Genomic DNA, 9,081 nt, shown 5'->3' on the forward strand with positions numbered 1-9,081 from the left:
TGTGTGTGTGTGTGTGTGTGTGTGTGTGTGTGTGTGTGTGTGTGTGTGTGTGTGTGTGTGTGTGTGTTTGCAGTCCTCTCCAGCAGCGTACAGCCCTGATGAGATGCGTGCCTGCACAGAGTGCAGATCATAATTGTGGCCATAGCTCATTATGGCCCCCCAGATGATTTGGCGCCACCGGGGGAGCCTCGCTCGTCCTCCTGACACCGGCGCACGTTAGCCCCGGCGACGACGACTCCAGGCACTGATTGGTGAGATGAAATATTGCTGGCGAAAATTAAAAGGTCCCGGTGTCAAAATAATTCATGATATGCATATCTTCCTGCCCTGATGAAATCGCTGATATCTGGATTAGGAGGATAATAAAAGTGATCATGCCACAGTTAAACTATTTCAGCGGCGGCAGGGGGAGGCATTCGTTTTATTCGTGTCAGGAGTGGTGGATTGTGAGGTCAAGTTGTGTGTGTGTGTGTGTGTGTGTGTGTGTGTGTGTGTGTGTGTGTGTGTGTGTGTGTGTGCGTGCTTGCTTGCGTGTGTGCGGTGTCTGCATATAATATTGGTGTGAGTATGTGCTGGTGTGTGTGTGTGTTCTCACTTTACCAGCCTTTTGGCTGAGTGTGTATGTAGCCTACGTGCAACCCCTGTCAGATTGTGTGTGCTGGGTCACTCCACACCCCACCTGTGATTTGAATATCTGCTGTAATTGTCCCAAAACGGCTCATCAGTGGATCTGCCGGCTGGCATTAGGGCCCAACAATATGGTGTGACATTCAAATTCCCCTCAATGACAGGTTATTAGGAGCCCCAAGCAGCCGGCACATAATTAAGCACCATAACGTTGACCTGTAATATGAAGTGATGGCAGAGTCATAATGGGCAGGAATGAAACGGGCACTTTGTTAAAACACAGGAACGCTGAGCAGAGAACATTGTTCAATAACACCTGGAGATTTTTAAAAATAAAATCTGTGTAGTCATCGCCTGACATATAGGGGACACGTCTCTGAAGACTGCGAGACCTTTATTCGACCAACACTTATTTTAAACAAAATTCAACTTCGACGTCTATTCATTCTTGGCAAATTAATAATTTGGAATGCATTTCACTTGATGTCCATTTTTACCACAGAGACGGTGAGTAATAATCTTGCATATTATGTGAGATTGACACTCAACGCAACACTGGTGTTGCATAACTCTTATACTGATAACACATAGACGTTGTGATGAGCAATTCGTCCATCTGGTTTTGCCGTCTACTCCAAATGGTGTTTTTTTTTAAGCATAACACCAGTGGTACCTGTAAATCCTGCAAGCCGCAGCTGAACGACATGGTTTGAGCGTGCACAAAACGTGCCTCTACTCTGTGCATGTGTTTTGGTTGCACGCCAGGGCTCATCAGTAGGTTAATGATTGCATCATCTAAAAATGCGAAGCTGTTTTCCTCAAAACTGTTTTGTGGTATCTTTTTGGCCCCAAACCGTTAGAGCTAAATGTTAATGGACGACAACAACGTGAAGTACCATAACAAGCATACATGTTTTATGACCCACTTCTACCGCCTTTCCATTAACACTGGACCCAGAGCTCACCTCCAGACCGTAGAACAAAGGAAGTGAGTATGGTAAACTGTGGGCCAGGGGCCCGTGTAATGGTGGGTTTGTGGCAGGGCTGCTGAACAGAAGGTCTACAATCCTACCCCCCCCTTCTCCCTATCTCTTCCACACTCTCTCTCTCGCTCTCATTCTCTCTCTCTATGCCAGCCCTCCCTCACCCCCCCCCCCCCCCCCCCTTCATAACGGTGGCAGATGGCTGCAGATGAATCCCTCATAATCATGTCAGGACGGCTCCTCCGATCCCAATTCATCTCTTTAAACACATTTCATCAGACGCAGAATTACACAAAGATAAAGGCGGCCCGGCAGACAACAAAAGCACACAAAGATCATCCTTGCAAACAAGTGCTCCTGGTCTCTAACACCCCTTTAATCATTCTTGCTCCTGTGCGATTCTTTTTTTCTTCTTCTTCTTCTTTTTCGGCCTTGCATGCCTCCGCACTGAAACTTCAATTTCTTTCCCCTTCTTTCTCTTTTGTTTCAACTTATTCTCTTCTTGTATATTTTTGTACCATTCCATGTACTGTCCCTGTCTTTTTTATTACACATAAATCTCTCTAACACCTGTGTGTGTGTGTGTGTGTGTGTGTGTGTGTGTGTGTGTGTGTGTGTGTGTGTGTGTGTGTGTGTGTGTGTGTGTGTGTGTGTGTGTGTGTGTGTGTGTGTGTGTGTAATCACATTTTCCTCTCCTCATTGAGTCCCAGTTTCTAATGGTTGCCCTTTTTGGTGGGGTGATAATTTGCCACAAAAGAGATTTGTGACCCCTCCCCACCCACCTCCACCCCCTCCCTCCCCTGCTGTGACCCTTCATCACCCAGCCGCGCAGCACCGTTAATTGTGGATCAGGTGAAGTTTGTCTCAGCTCATTTCAGAGCCATGCTCTACTAGGGCCATTCTCCCCACTCAAAGGCCACATCATTTCACAGCCTCATACTTCTCATTAATCCCCCCCCGAGTGGCTGCTCCCAGAGTTCCAGATCACAGATTTGTTTTGCTCTTGTTTTCTGACTCACTGCCCACCCGCGACCCCCCCCCCCGCACCCTCCTCCACCCTCGCATCAACCCCCGCAGTGAGACCCCCTCCCTCCCCCGGTCTCCTGTTCTTCACTTTCACCTTCACCTCTCTCTCCATGTCCTATGACAAATCCTATGACAAAAGTGTAGCGGAAATAGCCGATCTACAAGCTCATGACACGGCGCGTTGTGAGCTTGTAGATTGGCTATTTTCCCTTTTGGATATAGTAAACAAAACGTGCAATATTTATTGAAAAGCAATTGTCGAATTTAACAAAACAATGGTAACTGAAGAAAAGATTGGAGTTGTGTACTGTATGTGCATACGTTGTGTGTGTGTGTGTGTGTGTGTGTGTGTGTGTGTGTGTGTGTGTGTGTGTGTGTGTGTGTGTGTGTGTGTGTGTGTGGTGTGTGTGTGGTGTGTGTGTGTGAGTGTCTGATCAGCACAGCACTCAGACTTTTCATTCAGTGCTGTTAAACTTTTTGTTGATTCATAAATTATTCATGAGGCACACTGAGGATCCCTCATTAACATAAAATAACAATTTGTAAATTTATGGAAACTCCTAATTACTTGCCTTATTTGCCATGACCATATTAAATATCCATAAATATGTAATTTCCTTTTTTTATTTGACTGTGGTTCAGTTTAATCTACTGTTTTTGTTCAACAAGAACTGAGTGTGCATTTACCAAAACAAAAACATCACATTCTCCCTAACAAAATAGAATATTGTTTTTTTTTTAACATTGGGTTAATTTCTTTCAGAACATCTCTTCTAAGGGACATTACAGATGAGAACAACTGCCGCCACATATTGCTTCATAGTTATGATGGTCAGGTGCGTCACAAGGGGGGGAAAGGTGGGACTGAGTTACTAGGGCCGAAGGTGGAGGGGCCTTAATTATTTTATACTTTAGCTATTGAAAAATAGCAGATATACAAGCTCACAGCGCTCTCTCCGCGCCGCCGAGGCGGACGCGTGGGTACCGGCCCCGGCTCTCCCGGTCGCTCCTAGCCCGAGTTACGGCATTTTATGTGCGACCACTTTTGCATCCGTTCTGGAGCACCAGGAGTCGGTGGTCCCCGGGAATTCCCTGTGAGCAGCCCCGTGACCGTCATTTGGTCATTTTTGCACTTTTTGGCGGCGGCGCCAGGGGGTCCCTGGAGCTCCGGGGGTCCTGGAGGTTGTGGTTTGGCAGGCAAGGAGTGTGTGTGCAAAGTTTGGCATGGATGGGGGCAACCGTGGCGGAGATATGAGAAGGGCAAAAGTGTGACGTGTGACTGACTGACTGACAGACAGACAGACTGACAGCCGGTGGAGGTTTTAATAGTAACTGCGACCTGACGGTTGCAATTATGCAAAAGATGTATATATACCGTACCTTCATTGTCCTGGCGCCAGAGACAGCACAGCAGTAAAGGTTACAGATACAGGGCAAAGAAGTATAATAGGCACAGAATAACGTCACAATAAAGGCGCCCTCAAACAAATATGAATAAAGTATAGTATAATAGATGTATACTTAGAGTATTGAGTTTACTTGTAAGATCTGTTTAAATGGAAGTGGATCATATGGAGGTGGCATAAAGTAACACAATCATGAATTAATTCACACCACGCTGTACATATGAAATGCACTGAACAGGAGATTATATGAATTAGCCCAGAAATGGAAGGGATGAGAAATGAAAACAGACTTGAATGCTGGCATTTTACTTAAATAACAGGCTACACGCAGCCTAATGTTGTTTGCAGCCTCGTTTCATATAATGATTCAAAATCTGAACGCGTTCACTCATTTTGGCTTTCATCCAGAACTAATCTTTTCATTTTCCTTTCTGTGGTCTGGAAGTTAACTTTCACTCTGCTTCATTTCCATTGCCCCAAATTGAAAAAGACCGAGCGAGAGAACAAAGAGATCAAAGAGTAAAGATGATTCTATCTTTGTTTTTGTTGTTTATTTTTTCACTGTCTAAACCGTAAACTACAGTTGTCAGAGGAAGTCTGAGCCACATTCTTGTAAAAATCTTGGGTCCCATCTGGGACCATCAGATGAGGTCTCTTCTCTTGCTGTCACTGCGTCTGTTGGCAAGACTGCGTTTAACCTCAAATTTATGACTTTGTTATATCAGAATTAATTACAGACATTTCCCCCTAAAGTGAGTGACGTTGACGAAAATGCTAAGTGCAGGCAATTTACCTCTATTTGCAGATTAATTTGGGCCCACCTGTGATGCTTGGTGTGCTAAGTAGGTACATCAGTTTTAATTACAGACCTCGCAGAGTGGGTTTAGTTAAATTACAGTATTAATTATCACATTTACCAGATATCAGAGTGACAAACGGTTGCGTAGAAGCACTTCCTGCAAACCTCCTGTTTCTCCAGACGACACCTTCTCTCCTGTCCTTCAGACAACCTTCAAACAGTTGGACATGATGGAAGCTTTCGCTTCATCAAGTTGTCTAGAAGGGTAAACATCTATTCTCATTTATCCGAAGACTGACAAAGACCCAGTCTCTGGAGAAGGGGCCAGTAAAATTATTATTTATCTGGAAGAGAAAGTTGGTACAATATGGTAGCGTTGTACACAGCAAAATTGTGTTAATAACTACATTTAATGATGGTTGCTGTGTTGACTGGAAAGGAAATGTTACATGGGAAATCGTCACAAAGCTGTCACCGCCATTGTGAAAGGAGAGTAAGTGTCCTTTTGCGCACATCATTACCCGCTCCATTCAGTCAGACACATTCATCTCTTAAAGGATAATATGATTCATGCTTGACTGCTGCTTCCACAGAGTACATCTAAAAAGAGAAAATGGCAACCTTTGACCTATGGGATCCATTCTGCATAGACACTAGACTAGTGGAGACTTGAATTCCTTGGAGACTTGAATGGATATTTATATTTTTTAGTTTTTGTCGCATTCCTAAGCCAATTATTTGATTACCAGCAGTGGTTCCCTATGGAGACACAAAGAGCCTGCTTTGTTCCCTAGTATGGAGACAGTCTCCTCACATTATTGGCTTAGGAATGGCCTGGGACAAAAACAAAACCATATCCATGGATTCAAGTCTCCATGGGGTGAGTAACCAATAGAAATAATGTACTTTTTTGGGGGGTGAACTATCCCTTTAACCCTGTTGTAAGTAATTTACCTATCAAAGCATATAATATACACAATGCAGATTTCCTCAGAGCAGCATATGGGGATTTGTACTTTTTGCGAGTCAATTGGTACCCACGCTAGTATATTGGTGTATGGCAAATGCATGGTCTGGAATACATTACACGTCTCTACTGTGTGACGTTACCATCCCAACCATTGTGTAGATGTCCAAAGCAACCCAGAAACCTGTCCAAGTTCAGGACACACACGCACGCACGCGCGCACGCACACACCTGCGCACGCACACACACACACACACACACACACACACACACACACACACACACACACACACACACACACACACAGCACACTCATTTAGCCCTTGGCTGAGGTTCTCTCCATCCAAAGTACTATATTAATCATAATCACACAACACCATTAGACTATGTCATTCTATTAAAGAAATCACATTATCATACATTTCATTAATTAAAGTCTAACCCAGTCACTCTACTCTGAGGAGTGCCCTATCTAGACGCTAAGAGCAGGAGATGAGGGCGGACGAGGGAGGAGGTGGCAGAGGCCAAGACACTCCACCACTCGCCATCTCTCCAAAGTGAAATCAAGGGGATAGATTTGCATGACATGGGCTTCTGGAGTGTGTGCGTGCGTGCGTGTGTGTGTGTGTGTGTGTGTTGGGGCAGCTAGACAATAGCAACCGATGAGTGGTGTGGAGAGTGTGTGTGTGTGACAAGTGTCCTCTTTGAGAAGAGAAAAAACGAGAGGAAGAAAGCATGCGAGGAGAAGGAGAAGGATTTACCTACACATAATCACAGACTGGGTCAGAGGGGCCATGATGCGGAATGATGCTGCTTAGATCAGTGATTCTCAAACATTTTCATGTTAAGAGGACCCCCAAATTGATGTATGTAGTAATGTGTAGTGTACAGATTTTGGGCCAGGGACCTCCAGAAGAGAAGATTGATGTAGACATTTTATATAATTCTGGATTCAAGAAGTTTAAATTGTTTTCAAAAATACAGTCTGTGGGTCATGTTGTGGGCTTGTACTTTTTTGAATAAGCGAAGTATAAAATAGGGTTAAAGTGGTTAAACTGATTGTGGTACAATATTATTTTGTTGTTGCTGGGGACCGCCACTTTGAGAACCACTGACTTAGATGATGCTGCATCCTCCAACGGAAACAAACATCAGATTAACTTGACCGGGGTTGGCTCTGTTCTTGGTCCGTTCGTTATTTCCCTCCAATCTCCAAGCTCACAAGATCTATGTTCGGCCAATGTTACCCCCACAATAGGGATGCAAGGGTTCAAGTGCTTAACTGTGAAGAAATGCACCCATGTCACAGACACAACACCATAAAATCATGAGTGTTATTATGCTCTCAGAGTTAAATTAACACTCATGATTTTGCAGTGAGGCACTAGATGCAATAGCATGAATTGAATGGACCTACCTCAAGGCTTTTTTTCATTATCATTTGTCAACCCTCTGCAATTATGCTGTAGATTACACCTATGAAAACCATTTATGATACATAATTAGACACAGACGAGCAGAGATAATGAGAGTCGGGCAAATGCATCCCCTTCAGTTTCCTGCACAGATGTAACAAAAGTGACAAATCTGAGATGGAAATAGCTTTAGTGGTGTCAAGGATAGCTTTTAAAGTCTTGTGTGGAAGATTTTGAAATCTTTGCAACGGCTTTGCTTTTCTGCATGGCATTATTGTGGCTTTTGTATTGGCACATTGATTGTATAAAATACAACAACAGTCACTGTTTAAGATAAGCTATGCAGATGCAGAGCATACTGTAGTGTAGCATGGAAATGTTGTTGGCTGAAAAAGTATATTTTTCTATGCACCGTGTTATGTTCATGTGTTAACTGTATTGAACAGCTTTTATGTTATAAACATGTACATAGCATACAGAAAGATCACATATTATACAACCCTCTCCCCCCTCCCCCTTTTAGGCTCCAAAAAAAAAACTAAAACAAGCAGTGTGACAAAAAATTACAAATCAAAACAAGTTTAGACTTAACACATCTGGTGCCAACCCCGAGTTTCCCGAGTTTGTATTGATACCAATGCTGTGCCAACCCCGAGTTTCCCGAGTTTGGGCCGTTTTTGAAAAAAAAAAAAAAAAAAAAAAAAAAAATGTTTTCAAATTTTTTTTTGGGACCTCCAGAAATGTATTAGGCATGATCGCGATCGCAAAATTGCATGTTTAACCCCCATACCAACCCATTCTTTCAAACATGGCAGCCATGTTTGTTGAAGAAAGAAAACATAATGGCCCATAAATCATGAATGCCTGAACGGATTTCCAAGCGGATTTTTTGGTTTGAAAGCTGTGAACAGTGTGCACACACGTGGTGCATCATCTAGGCATGGGCGTGCACTTTTTACACAATTGCACAATTACATGGAAGTCTATGGTAACCATGGCAACGCGGGACATTGGCCGGAAAAAATCATTGCAACAGTCTGAAGGGGGTCCCTAGAAAAGAATGTTATTATAGCATCAAAATCAGTTTTACCACGTTAACCATCTAACTACTAATTTAGCGAATGTCTGTCCGTCCGTCTGACCATTTGCATGCTGACATCACTGATACTACACAGTTTCACCGCCATGGTAACCGTCTGTCTGCATGCTACTCTGACGTCATACTCTGATGTCATAGTACTGACATCACAGACTGGCCTGGACACGGAACACCATGTATGGGCATAAAGATCTGCCCAACGGGCACTCCAACATGGAACACCATATATGGGCATAAAGATCTTCCCAACAGGCACTCCAACATGGAACACCATATATGGGCATAAAGATCTTCCCAACGGGCACTCCAACATGGAACACCATATATGGGCATAAAGATCTTCCCAACGGGCACTCCAACATGGAACACCATATATGGGCATAAAGATCTTCCCAACGGGCACTCCAACATGAATTCTGAGACTCCTACATTCAATCCCTTGGCTTGGATACTGTGCACGCGGGCAGACCCCCCGGGCACAGGACTAGTATTTTATAATTCTGCCATTTAGAAAAAAAAACTATCTACAACCGCACAATATGTCACGACTCACGATGCCACATGTGCGCTTGTAGATCTACTATTTCTTAAAGAATCTTTCAAAATGAATAATTCTGAAAGGTTAGCAACACAAATTTATTTGGGGTGTCCCAGTCACAACATCTTTTCAGATGGGGTTTTGAGGCCATAATGCATTTATCAATTTGATATTTGCCTTAATATGAAAATGCTTTTACACGCCCATTTCTTTACACCTTT

Source organism: Nannobrachium achirus (assembly GCF_963921795.1).
Source record: "Nannobrachium achirus genome assembly, chromosome: 21".
NCBI classification, from domain to species: Eukaryota; Metazoa; Chordata; class Actinopteri; order Myctophiformes; family Myctophidae; genus Nannobrachium; species Nannobrachium achirus.